We start from the raw sequence: 27,968 nt of genomic DNA on the forward strand, positions 1-27,968 counted from the left end.
AGAACTATGGAATCTAGATGCAGATTGGACCATACTATTTCTATGTTTTTTTTCTTTTTTGAGGTTTTTCCTTTTTGCTCTGATTCTTCTTTCACAGCATGACTAATACAGAAATATGTTTAACGTGATTGTACATCTATAACCTATATCAGATTGCTTGCTGTCTTGGGGAGGGGGGAGGGAGAGGAGGGAGAGAGAAAAATTTGAAACTAGAAACCTTATAAAAACAAATGTTGAAAACTATCTCTACATATAACTGGAAAATAATAAAATACTTTTACAAAAAAAAGAAAGAAAAGCAATAATATGAAATGAACTTTAAAAGGGTGGTAGAAAGCCCCTGAAAATATATGGGTTGGGGGCACCTAGGTGGCACAGTGGATAAAGCACTGGCCCTGGATTCAGGAGGACCTGAGTTCAAATCCAGCCTCAGACACTTGACATGTACTAGATGTGTGACTTTGGGCAAGTCACTTAACCCTCATCGCTCTGCCCCCCCCCAAAGAAAATATATGTGTCACATCTCTAATTTAGGAAGATAATTTGAATAGCATTTGCCACTTAATAGTTTGGAACCTACTATTGTCATGTTTTATTTGTGTGTCTTTATCTTCCCAATGAATACAGAGCCTGGGACCAAAAAAAAAAATCCTACCTCTGGGGGCAGCTGGTTGGCACAGTAGATAGAGTACTGGCCCTGGAGTCAGAAGGGCCTGAGTTCAAATCTGGTCTCAGACACTAGCTGTGTGACCCTTGGCAAGTCACTTAATTCTGACTGTTTATAAAAACCAACCAAACAAAAAACAAATCCCACCTCTGAGATTTAATACCTCTTTGACCTTGAGTAAATCATTTAAACTCTTTATACTTGAACTTTATTATCTGTAAAATTAGTAGGGTACAGCTAGTTAGTTGATCCCTAAGATCTGTTCTAACTTAAATCCTATGACTTTTGGCCTTGAGGTCAGGTAACATACTTAATGACACTTCAGTGACAGAATCCTGCTCCAGAATGAATTGAGTCTCAAATTTTACTTTCTATCTCTCTAATGTAGCAAGGATTAACCCTTTCTATTATTACCTACCTATATGGGTGCCCTGGATACCTATTAGACAATAATCTCCATGAAAGTAGGAATCTTGATTATTTCTCATCTCCTCTAGCACCTAGCACAATGCACAAAACACATCCAATAATTCCTATCATTGACTGATCAGACAATAGATTCAGGTTTTAATGGTCCTTCCTTCTTTTCTCAAAATACAATTAAACCAATAGTTCATTCAATTGCTTCTTGGTATTTTTTGGGGGGAGTTAATGATTTCATGGCTTTTCTTACCATCCCTTTGGACCTACCGGGAAAATGGATTTTCAAATGATATAAAACTATGTTTAATTTTCAACATACCATCAGCTTCAACAACTTGCCACCTAATTGGTTTACTGTACCAAAAGTTTAAAGGGAGGAAAATGGATATTATTCTTCCACCTGGCATCTGTAAGTGGTAAGGCGACATTAGTGCCCGGGAGAGCAGATGCATGTAATTAGCTGTTACTAGATTGAAACCGGGGATAATTCATCTTTTTCACATCTTTAACCTCACATTTTATATTTGGGATCTTTTTCTTGCCCGTCATGAAAGAACCACCAGGGTGGCCTCCTCTTTTAACAAACTCATTTCACAACACATCAGCCCGGAACAGCTAAGAGACAATTCTCTCACCACTGGAAACCCCACAACCTAATCAGTTCCTGACAGCTCTTGATAATTTGCTAAGAGGAATGATGTGGAATGAAGTGCTGGGTGTCACTGAGTACAGCAGGACTTTTTTCACACACACCCCCTTAACATTATGCATACCTGCTTAGGCAATGAAAACATCTAACCAAACTCCAAAACACCGGGGTCACCAAACTGGGCAAAGGAGACCTTCTTTGGTGTTAGAGAGGGTCTTATTTTCATGAAACTATTGCCTAAAAAAGAGAACAAAACTGAGGGGACCAGAAGCAGCACATCTGAAATGCAAGCAAATGACTTTGGCTCAACTTACCTCCTTCTAGCAAATTCCATTTAGATCAAAGTGTAGGTTTTTTTTTTTAACTTTCTCATTTGTGTTTTTTGATGTTTGTGTGCCTGACTTATCAGATGAAAGGCTAAAACCTCAACTGATATGTTGTTCTAATTCTAACACCATTGAATTCAGTGAAAGAATATCTGGTTGAAGATGCTACTCCATTCACTGCTCCATGTCCTTCACCAAATTCCCTCTTTTCTTCTAGTCCTTATCTTTTTTTTTTTTTGAGGCATTTGGGGTTAAGTGACTTGCTCAGGGTCACACAGCTAGTAAGTGTTAAGTGTCTGAGGCCGGATTTGAACTCATCCTCCTGACTCCAGGGCCGGTGCTCTATCCACTGCGCCACCTAGCTGCCCCTAGTCCTTATCTTTTTAAAAAACATCTTTAGGGGGCAACTAGGTGGCTCAGTGGATAAAGCACCAGCCCTGGATTCAGGAGGATGAGTTCAAATCCGGCCTCAGACACTTAACACTTACTAGATGTGTGACCCTGGGCAAGTCATTTAACCCTTCTTGCCCCCCCCCAATAAAACCAAAACAAAACATCCTTAAATGGAAGCCCATCTAATCCTTTAATCAATTTAATAAACCTTCACTGAACCTTCCTTAATGTTCCTGGAATGGGACCATTGGTTTCCTCAAAAGCTAATGCAATCTTAGGTTGTATAAACAGATGCTACAAAAGTTCCAGAATAAGGGAGGTTAGATTTAGTTCTAGATATCACATTTTAGAGGATAAAAGTGAAAAAAGATGTCGTACATCAAAATTAGGTCCACCTCAAAACTCTTGCCACATAAAACATAATTTAGATCATAGAGCTAAAGGGGAGTTCAGAAGTCATTTAGTCCATTTCTCTCATTTTACAGATCAAGAAACTGAGAGCCAACAGAAATTAACTGACATGTTCATGGTCACACAGATGATGTCAGAGGTGATACTGAATGGGCATCCTCTGTCTCCATAGTCCACAAGGACTCTTTCCACTGCATTGTGATACCTCCTATATAAAGTAGCTAGTGATGCTCAGCCTAGAAAAGAGAAGACAGTGATGGGGGGAATATTCTTGACCTCTCTGTAAGCATTTGGCATTATGGGACAGCTAGATGGTGCAGTGGATAGAGCACTAGACCTGAAGTCCAGAGGACCTATATTCAAATCTGACCTCAGACACTTACGAGCTGTGTGACCCTGGGTAAGTTACTTAATCTCTAGTTGTTCTGATATCTATCTTGCCACTGGACCCAGATGGCTCTGGAAGAGTGAATGAGGTTGGTGACTTTGCACAGCCCTCCCTCACTTAAATCCAATTCAGTGCAAGTCATGATATCACCCAGATATCATAATCCTCTTCAAGAATGAAGGACAGGGGCAGCTAGGTGGCACAGTGGATAGAGCATCAGCCCTGGAGTCAGGAGGACCTGAGTTCAAATCCGGCCTCAGACACTTGACACTTACTAGCTGTGTGACCTTGGGCAAATCACTTAGCCCCAATTGCCTCACCAAAGACAAAACAAAAAAGAACGAAGGACAAAACAACAACAACAAGGAATTTGGCATTACTGATCACCCCTTTCTTCTAGACAGTCAGTGTCCTCCCTGGATTTCTATCCACTCCTGGATTTCATCCACTCCCAAGGATTCAATTACTTGTCCTACATAGATGATTCTCAGATCAATAAATACCCACCCATTCACCTTCTTGAGATTCAGTCATGCCTAATGGATAGTTCTACCTGGATGTCTTAGAGGCATTTTAAGCTTGATATATCCATAATGGAATTAGTTATCTTCACCCCTAAGCTCTCTCCCCCAACCTTCCCTCTTTTTATCAATAGCATCATCATGCTTACTTTCCTTCTGATCATTCAGGTTCACAACCTTAGAGTCATCCTTAATTCCATCTTCTCCCTACTCATTCCTCAATATCTAGCCCGTTGCCAAGTCTTGCCCATTCTGCTTCCACTCATGACCATTGCCTTACTTCAGGTCCTATTCACCTCTCATCCAGACGACTGGGAGATTCTCCCAATTGGACCCAGAGCTGCCAATCTCTCCCTTGTCTAATCCATTCTTCCACAAGCTACCAAAGTTATCTCCCTAAAGCAAAAGTCCAAACATGTCGCTTCAATTCTTAAGAACCTTTAATGACTCCCTATTTCTCCTAGGATAAAAGACAAACTTCTTAGCTTGCCATTTAAAACCTTTTGAAATCTAACTCCCTCCTTTGTTTTTTATCTTTATTTTACATTATTCTCTCTGTCTCTGTCTCTCTCTCTCTCTGTCTGTCTGTCTGTCTGTCTGTCTGTCTGTCTGTCTCTCTCACACACACACACACACACACACACACACACACACACACACACACACACACAGAGTGATCCAAACAAACTTATCTTATACTACTCCACACCATGCTGCCTCTGTCGGGCCATCCCCTTAATCTCTTCCCCACCAGAAACTCAGACTCCACTCCCTGAAGCCCAAGGCTATGATAGGCCAGTGTTTGCTTTATCTCACCAGGGCCAGGCCACTTCCAGATTGCTCCATGTCATAAGCCACAAGTATTTTCCCTTCTCCTTTCTAGTAGAGGCTACATGACTCCTTGTTGGTAATGCTGGAGAGGGCACACATGCACCAGGTCAGGGCTAATCAAGATGATTACTAAAGTATTTTCCATCTCAAAGAGTCTCTGGTTCTAAAAGGGTTTCGTGATTTTTTTTTTCTGACCAAAGCTCTTCCTAATTCCATCTACTTGGTGCTTTGCTGGCCTTTTAAAAAATAGTCACGGGGCAGCTAGGGGGCACAGTGGATAGAGCACTGGCCCTGGAGTCAGGAGGACCTGAGTTCAAATCCAGCCTCAGACACTTGACACTTACTAGCTGTGTGATCCTGGGCAAGTCACTTAACCCCAATTGCCTCACCAAAAAAACAATAGTCAGAATAGAATAATGGGCCAACTATCTTCAGAGAATAGTCTGCAATGGCTTCCAAGTTCCTTTCCTTGGTGGTGGCTATACATGGTTATTCAGAGAGCACATGGTGAGATGCAGTAGAATGGTTGGCAGAATGTCATACTTTCCCCCATTCTCTTCCCCTCAGGTCCATATTTTCTCTGCCTCCCATACCCCCAGGTCTCATTAGACTCTATCCAGAGCTAGGGTCAAGCAGGACCTTCCCCCTTCCCTATGACAGGCCACCCCAGCCCATCTTTTACCTTTCTACAATAACCACTAGCCCACTTCCCTCACCTTCAGATAATGAACCATCCTCCTAGTTTTCTCAATTGTAAAATGGAGATGATAATAGTACCTACCCCCTAAGGTTGTTACAATGACTTGGTAAAGTGACCAGCATACAGTAGGTGCTTAACAAATGCTTCTTTACTGCCCCACTTCCTTTCCACTGCTGGAGCAAATCCAGAATTACTCTTCTACTCTGACTCTAAGGCCTACACTCTACTTCCCAAAGGTTGTTCTTCCTCCCCTTTTGGAAAAAAAAATACCTGCTTGCATCCTAAGGACTTCTAAGATGGGTCATATACCCTGTAGCTGAACCTATTCTGTGAATTTCCTCAATTAGAATTGAGCTTCAGAGTAAGAACCAGCTTCTTCCTGTATCTGAGTCTCCAGCATGTGGGTATAGTGCTTGGTGTATAATAGATACCTTCTTATTCTTTTAAATAATAGATCCCAGATCATTCTAAAGGACTAATTTAGAGCATTCATCACCTTTCAGGAAGAAACTCTTCTTTTCTCTACAAAGTGCTGGTATTCCGGACTCTTAGAATTATAACTTAATTATAATTAAATTAAAAAAGCCAATCCATGCCTTAACATCCTGTCCTAGGCAACTGTTGAATATTAAAGAGAGAAAAAAGAAGTCTCTTTGACTATCTACAGGGGGGAATACTAGAATATTATCTAGACAAAAATATTTACACTATAATGATAAATATTACAGAAACAGCATTCCATTGTACAGTCTCAAAAGATGAACTGTGACATATTCACCAAAGCTATTGTAGAAGCATTTCCAATGCCCGTGTGGATGGAAAATCCATCCTGCAGCAGAAATAGCAAAGGATGGAATGTAGAGGAGATTTACAGTGGAAAAAGTCCTAGATTTGGAGCCCAGGGACCCAAGTTCAAATCCTGCCTTGGCACCTAGATGGGTCATTTTGGACAAGTCATGTGCCCTCTTTGTCCTCAGTTTCCTCAACTGTAAAGTCAAGTCATCAGACTTGATGGACTCTAAGACATCTTCCAGATCTTAATCTTTTATTTCCATCCCAAAAGTGATGACTGACACTATATAGGAATTAGAAAATTTTGGCACTGTGGAAAATGCCCGCTACATTTTTTCCTAGATCTGTATATTCAGCCTTATATCTCTCTCAGGAGTTCTATTTTGGGGCAGCTAGGTGGCGCAGTGGATAGAGCACCGGCCCTGGAGTCAGGAGTACCTGAGTTCAAATCTGGCCTCAGACATTCAACACTTACTAGTTGTGTGACCCTGGGCAAGTCACTTAACCCCAATTGCCTCACTAAAAATTAAAAAAAAAATTTAAAAACTCAAGAGTTCTAGTTCCACATCATCAAATACCCCTTGGGAATTTCAAATGCTTCCTCGGTACTCCAAATTGGATGTCCTATAGGTATCTCAAACTCAGTATCTCCAAAATATAACTTTTCCATCTATCTCTTTTCCCCTAAATCCATTCTTCTTCTGAATAATTTCCCTACTATTCTCAAGGATGCCACCATCCTTCTAGTCTTCCAGGTTCACAACCTCATTGTCATCCATGACCAGTCATCCTCACCCCACATGTCCAGTCAGTTGCCAAATTTTGTTTCTATCTCTACAATATCTCTCCTGTAGGTCTCCTCTCCACTTGCATGTTGACTACAGTAGGTTGGGCCCTCATTGCCAATCACCTGTACTATTGCAAAAGTTTCCTAGTTGGTTGCCTTGTCTCCCTCTTCCACACACTTATCCATCCTCTGTACAGTCACCAAAGTGATTTTTTTCTTTAGTGTACTTCTGACTATGTCATCCCCATTCAATAAAGTCTAATGGTTTACTCCTCATTCCCTTCCATTCACTCTACAATACAGTTACATTGTCCCATTTGCAGTTCCTTGAACATGACACTCAATCTCCCATCTCTGGACCTCTGCACTGGCTCTGTCCCGCATCCCTGGCATGTCCTCTCTCTTCACCTCTGCTTCTTGGAAACCCTGGTTTCCTTCAAAATACCATCTTCTACATGAAATCTTTCCTGCGCTCTCTGGGTGCTAGTGCCCTCTCTCACCAAGACCATAGTGTCCTTATTTTCTTTAGGCTTTGTACAGATTTATATACGTATGAGATGTTTACCCATTGGAATGTAAGGTCTTTGAGGCCAGGCTCTTATAGCACTTAATAAATATTGATTGATTGATTAATAACATGGAGAGTACATTGAGATGCTCCCTTCTTCAACAGACATATTTACACACAAAGTCCATTCCCTTATACTTAGCAGCATCGGTCCATTTGAATTAAGATACAAATGGGTTGTTTTATGGGGACCTGTGTAGGAGCTCAGCTGTCACTAGGTATTGCTGATTGGTTGGTACAAAGCCTTGGTAAATGTGGGTGGCTAGATGACAAAAGCTCCTTTCTCTTCCATCTCCCACCTCACCTCCATATTGCTTCTGTAATATCAGGTCTCCACAAAAGGAAATGATGAATTCAAGTCATTTCGATCCAAACACTACTTAAAACCAATATCTGGCCTTGGGGTGCCTTCAGTTTTTATCAGGAGAGCGGCTAAATGCAAAACATCTGCTTTTGCCAAGGTCTGTTTGATGGTACATAAACATTTCATTTGAAAACACTCATAATAATAATAGTTCATATTTACACAATGCTTTAAGGCTTATGAATTACTTGGCATAGATTATCTCATTTGGTCCTCAAAACACCACTGTGAGGTAGGTGCTAGCATTATCTCCACTTTATAGACAAAGAAACTAAGGCTCAGAAAGGTTGTGACTTGCCCAAGACTTATTAAAGTGATAAAACTCAGCCTTCTGAAGTTGAAAAGGAATGCCATTCTAAATTTAAATCTTCTTCCTACTCCTCCTTCTCCTTCTCCTCCTCCTCCTCCTCCTTCTTCTTCTTCTTCTTCTTTTCTGGCATTTATCTTAGTGGAGGGAAAAAAAAGGCCCAAATTCCAAATGAAAGATAACAAACACCATCTTAGCTTTGGGTCTTTGGCAGGAAGGTTATATGGGCAGGGACAGAGCTTCAGGAATCCATGGGAGACTAACTGACCCTTGTATACTGACACACTCTATCTGAAGGATGGGCAGCTGGGCTTGAGCACAGGCATCCCATGCTACTGAGAACAAATGAGGACTAGTGGGTCTAATTGAAGTTGAATAGTGGCAGAATTTATAGGTCATACATTTAGAAATGGAAGACTTCTTAGAGTTTGTTAAATTCAGAACTTCCTTTGATGGATGAGAAAACTGAGAAAATCTGGGTTCAAATCCTGCCTTCCATGTTTAATTGCCGCGTGATCCATTGGGCAAGTAATTCAACTTCTCTGTACCTCAGTAACCCCAATTGGGAAATGAGGGGTGGAACTCAATGACTTCTGAGATCCTTTAATGGTTCCCAGGAAACTTGCCAGAGCGAATGGTTGCTTGGATTCTAAAATTTGGGTCTTTGCAACAATTCATATACCCTATTTTCTTGTTGCCAATGTGGAAGATGATATGGGATTGTGCCCCTTCAAAATATTAGGCCTTAAATCGAGAAGACTCAGTTTCCAGAGTTCCAATCTGGCCTCAGACACTTACTAGCTGTGTGACCCTGGGCAAGTCACTCCACCCTGTTTGCCTCATTTTCCTCATCTGTAAAATGAGCTGGAGGAAATGACAAAGTATTCCAGTATCTTTGCCAAGAAAACCCCAAATGGAATTGTGAAGAGTCAGACACAACTGAACAACAAAAACATGACCTCTAAGGATCCTTTCAATCTATGATTTTATGATTCTGAATTGTACAGTTATTTACAGAACTAGTCAACTTGTGAGAACATTGATTAAAATGTCAATAGGTGAGATAATTTCAGCACTGCTTTTAGGACATTTTGATTAGTGCACTGGTACTAGTTTACTACAGAAAGCATGGGTGTTTCTCTCCATGCACACAACCATCATCAGATTCAGACCCTCATCATCTCTTGCTTGGGGCACTGAATTAGCTGCCTGTCAGGTGTCCCTGCCTCAAGTCTGTCAACACTCCATTCCATCCTTGACTCATTTGCCAAGGTGATTTTCCCAAAGTGCAGATCTGACCGTGTAAGTTGCTCCTTCCAATAGCCCCATTAATTCTAGAATCAAACTCCTCTCTAGGGCATTTAAAGCCTTTCCCAACCTTGTCCCAAACTATCTTTTCAACATTATTACACATTATTCCCCTTCCCACACTCCAAAGTCTAGTCAAACTAGCCTTCTTACATTCCATTGCCTTCCCATCTGTGACTTAGCACTGGCTGTTCCACATGCCTCTATTGCACTCTCTCCTCACCTGATTTCTTAGAAGCCCTAGTTTCCTTAAAGATTCATCTCTGCCTCAGTTTCCTCATCTGTAAAATGAATTGGAGAAGGAAATGGTAAACCACTCCAGTATCTCTGCCAAGAAAACCCCAAATGGGGTTGCAAAGAGTCAGATATGAGTAAAACCAATTGAACAACAAAACTAATTAATTTAAAAGATTATCGTATTCAGAAAAACCTAAAAAGACTTACACGAACTGATGTATAGTGAAGTGAACCGAACCAGGAGACCGTTGTACACAATAACAGCAAAATTGTTCAATGAAGAACTATGAATGACTTAGCTATTCTCAGCAATACAATGATCCAAAGCAATCCCAAAGGACTAATGATGAAGCATACTTTCCACCGCCAAAGAAAGAACTGGTAGTGATTGAACACAGACTGAAGCTGTTTTTCAATTTATTTTTTTCTTTTATTTGAGTCTTCTTATACAAAATGACTAATATGGAAATGTTTTACATAATTCCACATGTATAATGTATATCTGATTGCTTACTGCCTCAGGGAGGGGGAAGGGGAAAAAGGGAGGGATAGAATTTGGAACTCAACATTTTAAGTAAAAATGTTTATTTTTTTAAAAAAAGATTATTGTTAGTGGGGTTCATAGGCTTTACCAGAGCACCATCTGAATCTATGACACAGAAAGGGTAAGAACCCCAAGACTTTCCTGAACCCCTTCCAACTTCCAGTGCCTCTATTATGTTTATAACTATAAAATATGTTGCATAGTGTTTTTGACCTATAAAGCACATATGTCTTTTGTTTGTTTCACTTTTACATTTACATTCCTGGTGCCCAACATAGTGCTTCTCACATAGTAGGTGCTTAATAAATGCTTGCTGATTAATTTACCAAAAAACCTAAACAGGAAATATACTTTAACTTTGCTCTTGGATTGACAACTAAAAAATAAACCCAAACCCTTTTCTGCCTTTTAGTTTTGGTATAAAGGCAGGTTTCAATGATTTGGAAGCCTGGGAAAGGGAAGGGGAAGAAAAATCACTGATTTAAGCACATGTCTGAGGGCCCTTTCGTGCCTTGGTTTGAATAGGCAGGCAAAAAGGGAACTAACCATTTCCTAAGACCCAAGTCTAAATGAGATGAGGGCTCACCCCAGTAAGAATGAGAGTTGCCAGTTTTCCTTCCTACTCCTTTCTTGGCAAAACCCAGTTTTTCTCCTTTTGACGTCTGCTAAGTATGGTGAGGTGCCTTGAACTGTGAACTGTGCTTGGGAGGATGGAAAAAAAGCACACCCAGGCCCAGACCCAGGGCCCTGCCAGCAGTCTCTGTAGACAGTCAAGGCAGCCAGAAGTATGTTGAGAGCATGCCAGAGCCATACTGGGTGGATAAAATTAAATAAACAGTTAATAAAAAGATTTTTTTTTTGAGTCAAACCAAGTGCGTCCAAACTTCTAGACTTAGTGGACCTTTCACACCGGGAATCAAGGTAAGAGGCTACCCCATCTCCCTTGCCCTGGGCTCCCTTCTCTCCTACATTTAGGGCACTTTTAATTACAAGGCATTGGAAGAGGTAGAAGAGAAAAAAACAACATTTTCAATGATCTCTTTAACCAAGCAGGCAACTGTGCTTAATACAGAACAGTCGAGCTAAAGGAACACACCATTCTCAAAAGGTAAACTCACTCTGCCCCCTGTCGTCAGCAAATGTATACATCATGTGTTCCAGATGCCTCTGGCAAGGAAGGGCTGAGCTAATGGGTATAGACTTTATAAGAATCAGGAAAGGAAGCGGAGCTTGGGACTAGACCTGTGATGTCATTGGTCTAGGGAGCCCCTACTAAGGCAACTCCCTCTGCCAGCCCAGACTGGCATTTTCTCTGCAAGTTAGAAGAGTATCAGAGAGATTCTCAGGGCAAGGGGAGGTTTAAATGAGCTGTCCAGGGTCAAAGCGCCACCATGTGTCAGGGCAGGAATCGAATCCAGGTCTTCCTGGTTCTGAGGCTTCATCTCCATGCAGGTTGTGTGGGAAACCTATATTTCCTGCTTTCTTGTTTCCCTAAGGGCTTCTAGGCTCCCACTCTATAACTGTGGAACACAGTGGAACCTGCTGCTCTCCCTTCATTGCTACATCTGGACTACGGTCAGAATTGACCTGTTCTGCATTCTGCTCCCTGCTAATCTGCTGGACTAAGTTATGCCGAGGTGGTACCATTCCATAGAATGGTTTCCCTTCCTAGGGTAACATAATTGCCTTTAATAGGGGTCTTAAGTCCCAAAGGAGATGCTGGAAAAGTCAGGTTCTTGGTTGGCCAGATGGACCCGAGCGGGGAAGAGTTGAGCACTCCCTCATATCATCAGCCTCATCATTATCAATAATGGCTGTCCCCCTTGGCTGGCATACTCCCCTTGATCACTTCCACTTCTTAGAATCCTTCATGTTGTTGCTGTTGTTCAGTCCTGTCTGATTCTTTTCAACCCCATTTGGAGTTTCCTAGACAAAGATACTTGAGTGGTTTGCCACTTCCTTCCCCAACTCATTTTACAGATGAGGAAACTGAGGCAAACAGGGTTAAGTGACTTGCCCAGGCTCACACAGCTAATAAGTGCCTGAAGTTGGATTTGAAGTCAGGAGGATGAGTCTTCCTGATTGCAAGCTCAGTGCTTGATCCACTGCACCACCTTAGAATTCTTAGTCTTCTTTCAAATGTAGTTTAAGTGCCACCTTCTTCATGAAGCATTTCCCAGCTGTTAGTGCATTCCCTCCCCCAAATTAACTCATATTCATTTGGTATATGTTCATAGCCACACTGCACATATTGTTTCCCCCTTTTGTAAGGTTCTTGAAGTCTGGGGATTGTTTCATTTTCACTTTTGTATTCTGAGCACTTCCCATAGTCCCTGGCATTCAGTAGGTGCTTAATCAATGCCTGTTGCTTATTTGAAGCTCATATTCGAATCTTCCCAATAACCCTGTGAGGCAGGTACTTAACTCTGAAGTTAAAGAAACTGAAATTTAAAGAAGACAATCATATTAGCTCTCATGTATATATTACACTGTAAGATTTATAAAGTGCTTTATACATTGTATCTCATTTAGTCCTTACCACAATCTCATTATCATTATTTTACAGATAAGGAAATTGAGACCCACAGAGTTTAAGTGTCAGGTGTCCCTGCCTCCAAGTCCAACACCTTATCCACTGTATCAGTTTACCTAGTCACAGAACTATTAATTGTCAGAGGCAGTATCTGAACCTGTGTCTCTCCTGACTCAAGTCCAGCACTCTTCCTATAATGTATCTCTTGAGCAGTGGGTAGAGTACAAGATTTGGAGTCGGGAAGATATTGAGTACAAATACTAGATATGTGACAGTGGGCAAGTCATTTGACCCCTAGATGCCTCAGTTTCCTCATCTGAAAAATGGGGATAATAATTGTACCTACCTCCCAGGGATAAAACAAGATAATATGTGTAAAGTGCTTTGTAAACATAAAACACTATATAAATGCTAGCTATTATTATTAATAATAATAGTTGTTATCATGAAGAATCATTGCTGTTATTATCGTTATCCTGACTGATTCCTGAGTAATCTTCTTTAGAAAAGGCATCCTATCCTAGTCTGACAAGATGGATGGCTCAGGGCTTCAGACTTTCCAAGATGACTCCAACTCTGGCTGGGTATTCAGGTAAGGCGACCCAAGAACTCTCTGTTTTAGCTCTGCTTTGTGGCCTACTTCTCTGTTAGCATAAAAACACCGGCCAAAGTTCCACGGCATGCCAGGGTTTTGCAAAATTGACAGCATGTGTTAAAGTTGTTTAGCTGGTACAGCGCCTTCAGTGCTGGTGCCCAAAAAAGGCAGGTCAGCCTGGGTAAGATGTCCAAATAAAAAAGAACTAGAAGAACATTTCCTAAGGCCTGTGCAGTGTTATGACACATTTAGAAATTTGTGAATTCCCTGAGCTGGGTGAGCTGGAAGTTGTTAGGGCTGTGGCTACCCAATATAACCTTCCTGTCCTCAAGAGGTTCTGGTGCCCAGTTGTCCTCTCAGAGTAAGGTGAGGAGGATACCCTAGCTTAAACATCACCACATGTTCTTCTTCCATGTATCTCAGACATAAAATTGTACAAACACCCCCACACACACACACAGGGATCTGGTCCCTCTTTCCACTGTTCAGAAGAGGTTGATGACTCCATGAGAGGAAAGGTCAGGCTAAGGGAACAGAGCAGTATTGGATAGAATTGGGCAGAACACTTGGCTTCATTCCTCCAAAAGTTGGCCTCCTTCCAGTCCTGAAGTCCAACAAGACAGCCTATTCCTTTTTCAATATTAGCTTTGGGTCTGAACACAGTGGCTGTCCTCTCTCTCCAAGGCCTTTGCTTCACTGAGTTTATAAGCAAATTCATCATAGTGAAATCCACTTTATCTTTTGGTAAAATAGGTAAAATAACAAAATATCCCCAATCACCAAGACCCCTGCAACCCTGGGTTGTCTATCTCATCATGCTCCCCAGTAGGACAGGATGCCTTCCCTACAGAAAATTACTCCAGATCCAGCCGGGGTCAGAAATCACAATAATACTGTAATGGCCTCATTCCCGTGTCTTGTCCCAATATGGATCAGATGTGCAGATGAAGCTCAAGCTCTGGCAGGCACCACCAGACTGGAAAGGCTGGAGGCACAGCCTGGTGATGAATTAATTATGCCTGTTATACAACGATCATTCTAACACCAGAAGGTAAACCAGGTAGTGACTTTTTTTTGACTATATCAGTTCATAAAGACTGTGCAGCAGTGGAAGGAGTGCTACATGTGGAGTCAGAACATTGGGCTTCAAATCCCAGCTCTGACCCAGGTCTACCACCCAGCTCTTGATCTGGCTTCCCTAAAAACCAGGGACTGGAAGGACAATTAGAGTTCTTCACATCTAGCTGCCCTGTGTGTGTATGTACACACATATATGTGTGTATATATAATATGCACATATATAAACACATGTATATCTACAAACATATATGTAGACAAAATATGTATATGTAATACACATATATAGAAAATGCATCTCTTTCTCTTTAGCTTCAGTCTTGAATCACCAATTGCCTATAGGCTGATTTAAAACTGGATGTCCCATAGGCGTCTCATACTTAACATGTCCAAAGCTGAGCTCAGTATCTTTCCCCCAAGTCCCTCTTTCTGTTTAAGGTCCTGCTAGTCTTCCAGTTCCCCAGGTTTGGAGCCTTCAGCATTATCCTTAACTGCCTCACTCTTCCTCACCTACCTCATGGATTTAACCCATTGCTAAATCTTGTGGTTTCTGCCTCTCCTTCATGTCTCACATCCTTCTCCTCACAGTTACCATCTTTGTTCAAAGTCTTTGCCTCTCACCTAGATGATTCCAATAGCCATCTATTCATGTGTGATCCTGCCTCGAGTCTTATGCCACTCAGTCTGATACAGTGATGTCATCTGACACACTGATGTCAAAGTGATTTGATTCCCCGACTCCATCAAGTTCAGTAGCTTTCTGTTGCCTCTGGGATAAGATATAAACTTCTCTGTCAAGCTTTTAAAGCCCTACATTGTCTATGCTTCCCGCCTCATAGGACATTAAACTTTCTCCCACACTCTGTGATCCAGTCAAATCGGCTATCTCTCTTTGACCCTTCAGACACCCCATTTCCCATTTCAGTGTCTTTGTATTTGCCGCCCCCCATCCCTGGAATGTCCTCCTTCCATACCTCCACCTTGCAGACACCTTTTCTTCTTTTAAGATGCCACTCAAGCATATCTTTTATACAAAGCTTTTCATGATAGCCTTCAATATCTAGCTCTATCTCTCCCACACTACATTGTTTTTATTCACTTTTTAAATTTATGCTGTCTGTGCTTATGTGTACTTTCTGTGCCCCTCCTTAGAATCTGAGCTCCTTGCAAGTAAGGATCATCTTAGCCTTCACACCTGTATGCCCAGAGGTTAGCACAGTGCCTGGTACATAATAAATGATTAACAAATGCTTGGGCAGATAGGTGGCGTAGTGGATAGAGTACAGGGCCTTGAGTCAGGAAGACCTGCATTCAAATTGAGACACTTAATAGCTGTGTGACCCTGGGCAAGTCATTTAACCCTATTTGCCTCAGTTCCTCATCTGTAAAATGAGCTAGAGAAGGAAATAGCAAACCACTCCAGTATTTTTGCCAAGAAATTGAGGAGATGTCCATCAATTGGAGAATGGCTAAACAGGTTGTGGCATATGAACATAATGGAATACTATTATGCTGTAAGAAATGATAAGCAGATGGATTTCAGAAAAACTTGGAAAAGCTTATATGATTTGATGCTGAGTGAAATGAGCAGAACCAAGAGAACATTGTACATGGTATCAACAACATTGTGTGATGGATGATCAACTGTGCTCTTCTCAGCAATACAATTATCCAAAACAATGTCAAAAGACTCATGATAGAAAATTCTCTCCACATCCAGAAAAAGAACTATGGAGTCTGAATTCAGATTGAAGCATACTATTTTCATATTTGTTGTTGTTTTTAGTTTAAAAAAATGATAATACTGGTTAAACTTAAAAGTCCATCCTGCATATACTGCCCCGCATCTGGTTGTTAAATATTTACCAGCACACCCTTGACTACAAGGTATAGCATGAAAATGGTATAAGTGGGCATGGGTAAGTATGTTAGTTTAGATAGGTAGGGTCTGATCATTTTGGTTGGAGGAAACCAGGAAAGTACATGTGATGACTTTAGTCATACCCACAATTGGCTGCCTCTTTCTCCTGGAAACAGCACAGATAATACAGTGTAGCTGAACACTAGGGAGGAGTTTGTTCCTGTTGCTGGTGATTCTGATTGGCCTCTTTCTAACTTTGTGGGATAGTAATTATAAGGGGGGTGGAAGGGGTTGGTGAATGGTTAATGGTTAATACATGTTCTTTAAGATACAAACTGTTAGGGGCATCTAGGTGGCGCAGTGGATAGAGCACTGGCCCTGGAGTCAGGAGTACCTGAGTTCAAATCCAGCCTCAGACACTTAACACTTACTAGCTGTGTGACCTTGGGCAAGTCACTTAACCCCAATTACCTCACTTAGAAAAACTAAAAAAAAAAAGATACAAACTGTTTGTTTCTGGCTGCAATCCCCCAGATATGGACTAGGTATATATCTACTTCTAGGCATGCTTTTAAGTGGAGAGCATGGCCCATCATGACACAAACTTAGAATTAGTCTTCCCTGACCTCCACATGAGGGATTACAGAAAGAAAAACACTACTCATGAATGACTGAAGAGTGGGATTTCCATTGACCAGTCCGTTCCCCCCTCCCCCTCCCCCAATGTTATTATGTCACCATAGGTTATAGAACCATAGATTTAGAGCTAGAAGTCCACCCTCTCATTTTCTAGATGAGAAAACTGAGCATTAAGTAGGTTAAGTAATTTATACAGGGTCACACAGATAGTATCAAAAGTAGGATTTGAACCCAGAATCTATAATTTTAGAGTAAGTTACAGAATGAATGTTCCAGAGACTGGAAACTTTTGTAAGATCTAGTACTTTCAGGAACTTTTGTTCTTTCAGTATCCATGGTTGACTCAATTCCACCCTTGTATTGTGTGTATTCCCCTTCGGAGAGGCACCTTGGGCACCAGCCCAGAGCAAAGTGCCTTATTTTCTGTGCACAGAGAAGAATGTGGTCCCCTGAACATCAGCCTTTCCCACCCTTGTGTGTCTACAAGTGGCTGATTCAAGCTGGTCAGGTGAGGGGAGGTAGCAGCTGCTAATGAGAACTGCCCCTAGCAGAATCTGGCTTGGCTCAAATGTGAGGATCAGCTTCTGAGGCCTTGAATTGTCTCTAATAATGAATGCCAGTGCCCAGGAGGAAGTCCCCTTAGATTATATTCAATTGGTCTCTACACAAGGACACTAACCAAATATAGTATGGACAAAGCAGAATTGCAATAGCACAAAGGAAATGTGAGATGTGCGAATCTAGAGACATTTCCATCCCAAGTGTTCAAATTTGTGTCCACCTTTGGTAAAGTCTTCTGAGCTTGTATTGGGCTAATCAGCCAGAGTGGAAAGTGTGTACCTTGACCTTGACATTATGAAGTCATTGATCCTCTTTGAGAACCTAATGGATGAACAGCAGTAACCAAATATGATGATGATGGCGATGATGGTGATGACAGCTGCCAGTTATATAAGGCTTTAAGTTTTGCAAAATACTTTACATGCTATAAGGACCTTGGTAGCCTTTCCACCCTGCTGAATGAAGATAACAGGGAAACCCACATCCCCTGATTCATTAGGTCAAAGTAAGGTCTGTGGTAATGGCCCCATCAGTCAGGAGTCTGAATATCAATTAGCTCACCACTTCCCCAGGAGTTCCCCCTTAGCATGAATCAGCTTGACTTACACATGAGGTCTTGGATCCCCACTTCCTTCAGTGTTTGGCCCCAACAAGAACCCTATGAAAACCACTGGACCTCATTGATCTGGCACAGGATTTCATTAGGGAGCCCCGTGAATCTGTTTCCATCCTCCCTGATTGCCTCTCAATGCTGCTTGCTTATTTTCCTTCCTCCATACGTGTTCCTATCTTGTCCTGTCTTGTGCCACTGAGCCTTCTGGCCATACCAGTTTTCTCCTTCTGAAGCATCAGCCATTGATGGAGGCAGAGACTATAGGTCTTTGCAGCTGCCTCTATTTCCCAATCAGTAGCATCAGGAATGTAGAATGCAAGGGGGACACCAGAAACTTCATACCTGAAACAGGACCTCCCCCTCTTCTCTCCAACCTCAGGGCTATGACTAGGAGGAGCCTGCCCCAAACCAAATGCCTTAAGTATTACTCTCATTGGCAACGAGTGGGAACATGAGGGAGACTGAGTCCCTTCTTCAACTGTACCTTGAAATCAAAACCTCATTCAAACTATATTAAGACATATATTATCTGACTTAAGCATCATACAACCCTCTGAGGATGGTTCTACTATGTGTACTATTATACACATTTTACAGATGAGGAAACTGAGGCTCAGAAAGGCATCCATGGGCATAAAGCTATTAAAAGTCAGAGGCAGGATTTGAATTCAGGTCTTCTTGAGTTGAAGTTCAGTATTCTATCTCTTTGGAATCACAGCTTCTATACTTGCGGGGAGTGAGAGATTGTGGGAGGGAAATAGTTTACTCTTCCTGGAGAAATGTGCAGCAGGGATCCCAGGAGCAGGCAAAAAAAGCAGGCCAAGATTTAAGTGGGTAAGGGGCCTTGGGAACTGATGGTGGCTTGCTGTAGCTGTTGGGGACCACATGAGGGCAGCAGAGAGCTACAGACGCCTTATACAGGTCTTACAAACTTTCCCAAGGAGATAGTTTATTTTATTAGATCATTAACAGCTCTAAAGTAGTTGCCATTATCATCCCCATTTTATATATGAGGAAAACAAGTCTGAAAAGTTGAATGACTTTTCTTAAGTGTCTGAGGCAAGATTTGAACTCTGCTTCCAGATCCATTATTCTTTTCCCACTATTTCCATACTCTATGAACCACCTCGGAACAAGTGGTCAGACTAGAACATTGTGCCCTACTCTGGGCTATGTGTTGGGATAAGGGTCAGGCAGCTGGTTGCAGCCAAAAGCCTTTCTTTTGGATTTGGAGATGAGAGCCAAGAATATCAAAGTCACAAAATTCAGTGCTTAAAAAAAAACAACCCACCCAAACACTAGTAAATCCACTCCCTTCATCATGCATGCCCAAGGAGCATAGGAGGTAAGTGGGAACACTAAGATTCCGAATTTAATGTTCTTTTCATTATAGCTTGCTGTAAAACCCACTGTCCAGTGTTAAGTGGGTAATACACTGTCCAGGCAAGCCCTACATGCTAAATAACTTGGACAACCTCTCCGAGGGGTACAGCCTCCCTTTCCTCACTATTTTTTTTTTTGCAGTGCAATGGGGGTTAAGTGACTTGCCCAGGGTCACATAGCTAGTAAGTGTCAAGTGTCTGAGGCCGGATTTGAACTCAGGTACTCCTGAATGCAGGGCCAGTGCTTTATCCACTGCGCCACCTAGCTTCCCCTTCCTCACTATTTTCTAAAGAAACCCAACCTGGCTGTGCTTTGGCACTCAGTACAAGTCTCCAGAAGCCCATTGTCCAACTGGAGGTGGAATCCACCTTATTGTACTTTGACCCATGACAGCAAAAGCCCTGAAATCTCCCTTGTCATAGACTTCAACTTCACTCCCACTGCACAGTCTGAGCCAAAGTCTAAGAAGAGAAAAACATTAGTATGGGATCATTACAAAGGTCCCCATATGTAACAGATGTGACTCTAAGACTGCCCTAAGGTTACCATTACCATCCCTAATTATAATACAGTTCCATTTCAGGGCATATGCATGGTGACATCTGTTTTACTGACAGCTGCCTATGCTGAGCTCTCTTATCAGTGTGAATATAATTAGGGACAATTATTGTGAACATCAGCAATTTTAAAAGTTCACACTTTTGCTGCTTCTAAGGATTTTCTGACCTTAAGAACTGCCCCAGCCTAATGAAGGTGGATTGTTCTAGGTTTCTAGAACAGGCTTCCAGATTGCTTCTAGGTACATAATTGAGAAATATTGATTTAATTAAACTGAATACAACTGAATTAAACTAAATTCGAATGAGCAACTTCCCTGGATTACTCAGTATTCTTGCTAGGCTTATTACTGAATATTGAATATCAGGTTACCCATTCTTTCTTTGCAAGGAAATACCCAAAAGGAGGGTCAGAGCTGCAAGGAGCCTGCCTGAGGCTAAATGAATATATTAGCTTGAGGATGAGAAATAAAATTTGCTTGAAGAAAGAATCATTAGAAAATCACAGCTTAGAAAGTAAAATATTTCTTCTTTATGAAGATGAAATAAAAGCAAGCAGTCCAATCCTTGTTTAAAAATAAAAATAAAGGTCAAATGAAGAGAATCACCAACATTGAGGTCCAAGGTACTGAGCAGAATTACAGAATTTTAAAAAAAAGAATGGAATTTCCAGATCACCTGTGACAAAAAGAGAACGAAAAACGAATCTTCTTTATGACATCCCTGTTCCTTTAAGATCAAATGAGATGGGAGCAGCTAGGTAGCACAGTGGATAAAGCACCAGCCCTGGATTCAGGAGGACCTGAGTTCAAATCCAACCTCAGACACTTGACACTAGCTGTGTGACCCTGGGCAAGTCACTTAACCCTCATTGCCCTGCAAAAAAAAAGATCAAATGAGATATTTGTAAAGTGCTTAGCATAGTGCCTAGCCCATAACAGGGACTATATAGATGCTTTTTCTTTCCACATCTTCCCCTTGAAGCTCAGCCTTAAGACCTTTGACCTAGGACAGTGCCATCGTTAGGAAGTTTTTCCTTATATGTGATTGTTTTATGAGAATGGAATGACCACTAGACCTGGAGTCCTGGATTTAAACGGCCACTTTGCCACTTTCTACCTGTGTGACCTTAGATCAGTTCTTTAATCTCTGAGACTCAGTTTGTTCATCTGTGAAATGAGAGGCTAGACTAGGTGACCTCTAAGATCCCTTAGAGCTGTGAATCTCTGATCTTAAATCTCCCTCCCTGCATCTTCTAGCCACTGGTTCCAGTTCTGTCCCCTAGGGTCAAGCAGAATAAGATTCATCGTGACAGCCCTTCCAATAATAAAGGACATGTCTTTCCTAAGTCTTCTCCAGGGCAACATGCTCAGTCATGCTCTTCAATTGATTATTGTATGGCAGTTGTCTCCGGGTACCCTGGCACAAAGGCTGTCTCTTCCCTCTAGTCCCACCCTCCTTGTCCTACAGTCAACCAAGTGTCCATTGCACCATCCATCGAGGTGCCTGAGGGCACACCTGCCATCTTTATGTGTGAAGACCCTGCTGCCAATCCATCCACCATCTACATCTGTTATTCCAAGGGCTGCTGGCTCCAGGAAGGGTCCACTCATGTCCTCCAGCTCCCTGGCATCACCACGGCCAGGATGCTGATGCCTACTGCTGTATTGCCCAAGATGCCCAGGCTGTCCAAAGGTCCCAGCCTATTGCCCTTTGATTCCTCACCATAATGATTTAGCAAGGAAATGTAAAATTCTTATAGAAAAGTCATCATGTATGGTAATCTCTCAATGACCTGAGCTGTGTGATTATGAGCAAATCACCTAATCTTTGAACCTTGGGCAGTTTCCCTAAGCCTTATCAAATAAGTTCTAGATGGGTTGGCAGAGTGAGGAAATCATCTATTCTTAACTAATTGGTATATCTTTAGTCCCTTTCATGGTACCTTGCCCATGGAAAGTGTTTTAAAAACATTGAGTTGAATTAAACTTCCTTCCATTATTCATCCCATGAAAAGCACAAATTAAGTTAAATACTGAGTGTTCTACTTTTAGGAAAATACAACCAAGGAAAGTTGCATGTAAGAAAAAACACAGTCTTCTACTGACCATATCTTAATAGTCTGTATGTGTGTGTACATATAAATGTATATTATAAATAAAAAATGTGTGTATGTATATACATATATTTGTATATATATGTATATGTGTATGTATACATACACACATATACATATATATATACATATATATATACATATATAGTTACAAAGTACTATCTCTATGTTAGCTGAACAAAGTGCTGAACAGCAGAGATAATAATTACCACCATTTTACAGATGAGGAAATTGAAGCTCATCAATGAGAAGCAGCTCATAAGTAATAAAAATCATGACTCACACCCAGGTCTTCAGACACCAAGTGCAGATAGGATTCATTTCACTGGATCAGACTATTTCTCAAGGACATAGGGCACTGAAAAGAGACCTGAACCAGGAGTCAGGAGATCTGGATTTTAATCCTGGCTCTTCCACTAACTTACCATGTGACCATGCACAGTTTCCTCTTGTATAAAAATGAGAGAGGTTGGGCTACATCACCTCTAACACCTTTTCTAGCTCTAAGATGACATGGTCCATTTAGATCAAAACATCAAGAAATAAGCGTGTCAAAATCATCACATTGGGCAGCTAGGTGGCACTGCAAACGACAGAGCACTGGGCCTGGAGTAAGGAAGACTTATCTTTGTGTGTTCAAATCTGGCCTCAGATACTTAATAGCTGTGTGATGTTGGGTACATCACTTCACCCTATTTGCTTCAGTTTCCTCATCTATAAAATGAGCTGGAGAAGAAAATGGCAAACCACTCCAGTGTCTTTGCCAAGAAAAGCCCAAATGGGTTCGTGGAGAGCTGGATACAACTAAAAACAATTGAACAATTTATCACTGTAAAATATGCTTGATATTTTATTACTCAGTGTCAATGCCACTATTCCCAGACTTTATAGGGACTGGGATCTTTTAATGTTCATACCTTCCAAGAGTAAAGAGAGCAGATTTCTTATAGCCATCTCTGACTCTGCTATAAGTTATTATATTGTGGTACAGTGGAAAGAAAAATGAAATCAGAGTTCCCAGATCTGGATTTGAATCCTGACTCTACTACTTAATAATAGTTATAATACAGATAATATAATAATTATAATACATATTATGATATAGAGTTATAATACATATAAAATCCAGTTATAAGAATTATGATATAACATAGTTATATTGATATGCCAATATAATTATAATATACGTAATATAATATAGTCATTGTATTAATAGTTATACTATAGATAATAATAATAATGAATGATAAAATTCTTTACAGTTTCTAAAGCATTTTACATTCATCATCTCATTTGATCCTTACAACAACCTGTTGAGGTAGGTAAACAATCCTGAGAGGCTGGTGCTATTAATTATCCCCATTTTACAGATATGGCCAAGCCATCTAACTAAGCTCATTGGGATTAGACTTTGGTGGAGGACGCCAAAAACAACCATAAATATTTCTAGCACTGTGCTCTAAAGCTAATGTCCTCGGCTTAATGAATGGGATACACTAAGAGGAGGGATAATGAAAAGCACAGTGGCTGAGCTTTGTCATACTGGGAGCTGGCTCATAGACTCTGAAAATATCAGAGATCTTATGGACATTTATTGTAACTCTCTCATTTTCAACATGAAGGTGAGTCTTACAGAAGAAGTCCCAGAGGTTCAAGGGGTGCTATGCTTTAAATATACAGAACAGGGTTTTACACCACATGTTTGAGTCAGCACTTTTGACCCCCCATGGGCTTTGAAGAGATTGAGAAAGCCCTCAGGGCTCACATCAAATGGATAGGAGGGTGGCTCAGAAAAGTAGGCGGTATTTGGAGTCGAAGTGCCAAATCTTTGTTCAGCAACTTCTCACCTCTTGGAAGCGAAGGTTAAGTAAATTCCGCTCCTTTGGTCTCAGTTTCCCCATATGTAAATTGGGGAGGCGGGGAGATTGAACTAGAGCTCTTCTAGCTCTAAATCTATGATAACAAGAAAAGTAAACAGGGAAAAGAATTCAAGGAAAATTTCCTGCCATTGCACCCCAGCTATTGTGAGGAACAAATGGGATAATATTTGTAAAGCACTTAGAACAGTTCCTGACACATGGAAGACACTTAATAAATCTTTGTTTCCTTCCTTCTTTTATATATGTATACATAGATACACAAACATATACATATATACACATACTTATACATTCATACATATATCTATACATGGAACAGTATGTGTGTATACATACATGCATTTACATACACATATACATATACACACACTTATATTCCCAAAAGTCTTAGTGAAGTTTTCTGTTATTAAAGCTTTTATACTGCACTAAAACTCTTAGTCCATCCTTGTGGCAAAGTGGATATGGTACCAGCAGGAAGACCCAACTTCAAATCTGGCCTCACTTACTAGCTATGTAACCCTGGGCAAGTCACTTCACCCTGTTTGCCTCAGTTTCCTCATCCGTAAAACAAGCTGGAGAAGGAAATGGCAAGCCACTCTGGAATCACTGCTATTTGTTCAGTCATTTTTCAGTCACGTCCTACTCTTCCTGATCACATTTGGGGTTTTCTTGACAGATGGGGTCATGAGAAGACATGACTGAAATGACTAAACAACAAAAATACATATACATATATAGGACAAGAATTCAGGATCAATGTGAGCCTGTCATGGCAAAGACTAATGGCTATGTATCCACAGAATGGGGGAAAAAGACAAGTCTGTGATGAAATTGTGTATACTCAGGGATAAAGAGGATTTGGCAAGGATTGCAGTAAGTCTATTAATCAGAGGAAGGAATCTCTCAGAAGTCATCTAGTATGACCCCTCATTTACACACACACACACACACACACACACACTATTCCAAAAGTCTTGGTGTACTTTTAAACCATTAAAGCTCAAAACTGGCTGCATATGGGGGATATATTATATACATATATGCATACGTGTATATACATGCATGTATAGATATGTATATATGTGTAGAAATATATGCATCTCTGTTATATGATAATATATAAGATGATAACATAAAGTTTATATGTGTGTGCATATATATGGGTTTGTATACACCCACAAACACACACATATACTATGAAGGTTGTTGACCCTTTGTTGACACTACTCATCTATAATAACCATAGAGGTGGCACAAGCAGGACAATAAGCTGAGAAGCAGATAGGCAGGCAGCAGGGATGCTCGACAGAGTTGGAAAACACCTAGATTCAAATTCTAGCTCAGTTCAGTAACGACTTGTTTGGCCATGGGACCTTATGTTTATGATGGTTATGACACAAGAAACTCTGTCTTTTGGTCTGTTAAGATAGGCGTGGTAGGGCATCTAGGTGGTACAGTGCATAGAGTTCTGGGTCTAGAGTCAGGACGACCTGAGCAGGACTGAATTTATACTGATCTACATGGAGTTCTTCATCCAATCCCCCAACTCAATGCCCAGTGGCATGAATCTATGAGACAACTGGCCAAAGTGAGTGAATCAATGAATAAACATTTATTAAGCACCTATACTTTATTGCTAGGCATTGTGCTAGATGCTGAGGAGACAAAGAGAAAGAATAATAATTTCTACTCTCTTACATTTACATTCAACAACTGCTTACTGAGCTCCTAGTGGGTACTACTGGCCACCAGAGGGGACATAGAGAGGGCTAAGACGTGTTCCCTGATAGCAGATACAAACACACATACACACAGAGGGAGGGAGGGAGAGACAGAGAGACAGAGAAAGGGAGAGAGACACAGACAGACAGACAGACAGAGACAGAGAAAGACAGAGACAGAGAGACAAAGACAGAGAGAGACAGGGAGACGGAGATAGAGACACAGAGACAGACAGAGAGAAATCAGACATCTCCACAAAAAACTTTAATACAAAGGAGAGGAGACTCTGATAAAAGAGAGGAAGGGGTCCAGGTATCTGAGAAATCTCATAGATTCAGTCTGAGGCCTTAAAACAGTTTTGAGCTACAGGGCCTCAGTAGTGATGGAACCCAAGTCCTTGGACTCATTACTGAGTCCTATTCTGCAATTCAGCTGATGTGTCCCTTTCCCATGAGGCCAGGGACCATGATGAGAAGCTCACTCAGCTTCCTGCTTCAGTCACAAAAGCCAGGGGCACTCTGGGTCCAAGTGAGGGTGATTAGGAGCTGGGATGTCCCAGAGGCAGAATAATTGCCGACATGAGCCCAATTAGATGTTGGTTTAGAGCTGTTTAAGTTTACATCAAAGTTAACAATGTTTTGACTAACAGGAGACTTGGGTGTGCAAGGAAAGGCTTAAAATCCTAATTATGAGAACTTGGCTAGGATAAAAGGAGTCTAATGCATTCTCTCCCCTTGCTGCTGAGAAAAACTGAATATAGAAGCACATTCAAACAGAGATGGCACCCAGGGAGAACTCAGAGGGAGATTGTCAAAAGCAAAAGAGATTCTTCCAGGTCTGGGAATCCATGCAGGGTCTTACTGATAACTGGGATGCTACCTGAACCTGTATCCTCTTAAAGCCAATGAGATGTTTGGGCTGGAACTGGTGCTGGGGAAGGCCCCAAAGTGCAGGGGTAGATGGGGTGGGGAGGTGTGGAAGCTGCTGATTATTCTTTTTAAAAATCTTAAATATTTTTCTTTAAAATCTTGAGTTCCCTCCTTCCTTCCTTCCTTCCCCTTCCCCCTCCTTGAGGTGCTAAGCAATCAGATATAGGTTATATATGTACAATTATGTAAAACATTTCCATATCAGTCATTTTGTATAAGAAGACTAAAAAAAATCAAAGAAAGAACAAGAAAAATATCATGCTTCAGTCTGTGTTTAATCAATATCAGTTCTTTCTTTGGAGCTGGATAGTATGCTTCATCATTTGTCCTTGAGGATTGTCTTAGATCATTGTATTGCTGAGAATAGCAAAGTCATTCAAAGTTCTTCAATGAACAGTATAACTGTTACTGTGTACAATGATGTCCTGGTTCTGTTCACTTCGTTATACATCAGTTCATGTAAGTTTTTAAGGATTTTTTCAAACATTTTCCCAGGAATCAAAGTCAATCTCAAAGTCTATGGTATGCAGATTCTATTGTCTTCCCTGTTTTGAAAACCAAGACATTCGTATTTCCCCAATATTATAGCATATTTCCCATTTTTCTATGACTTTTCAAATATCACTGAGAGAGGCTTGGCAATCATATCTGCTATTTCAGGCCTTGAGGATGTAGTTCATCTGGGTCAGGGGGGATTGATCAAAGTCAGCTGGGTGCTTTCTTACTACCTCCTGACTTATTTAGAGTATCACATTCCTTTTAGTCATTTTTGATCTGCTTTTCCAGCATAAAGGTCAATCTCCTTTGCAGAAGAAAATAGGAAATGAGTATCTCAGCATTCTTTCTGTTGGCAGTTATCATTATCCAGTCCACTCCTAGCAAAGGTCCTATTATTTCTTTGAACCTACTTTGTAAACCATAAAGTACAGTATACATATCAGTGAGTTATTATTATTCAGTGGTAATATGGAAAGTAGGGGAAAGCCTTTCTCTACAGTCACTGGATTGTATACACCAAGTAGAACTCAGCCAATGGACAGACACCTGGTCTTCCTGCACTGCCCAAGCTTCTCTGTGAAATGAGGCCATGTGAGATACTTTGTGTGAAAATGCCCTGAACATTTCAAAGGAAGGTATGTGGCTGAGTTATTGAGTAATAACAGAAAATAAATATAAAGAGAGGGAAGGAATGAAGGAGGAAAGGAGGGAAAGAAGGAAGGAAAGATGGAAGAAGGAAGGAAGGAAGGAAGGAAGGAAGGAGGAAGGGAAGGAGGGTGGAAGAAAGG

At 41.0% G+C, this 27,968-nt stretch overlaps 1 pseudogene; it reads left to right on the forward strand.

The window, feature by feature from the left end:
* Positions 1-20,629: 20,629 nt before the first annotated feature.
* Positions 20,630-27,968, forward strand: part of LOC122731977 — a 31,903-nt pseudogene continuing 24,564 nt past the window's right edge.

The sequence above is a fragment of the Dromiciops gliroides genome, chromosome 6, assembly GCF_019393635.1.
Source record: "Dromiciops gliroides isolate mDroGli1 chromosome 6, mDroGli1.pri, whole genome shotgun sequence".
NCBI classification, from domain to species: domain Eukaryota; kingdom Metazoa; phylum Chordata; class Mammalia; order Microbiotheria; family Microbiotheriidae; genus Dromiciops; species Dromiciops gliroides.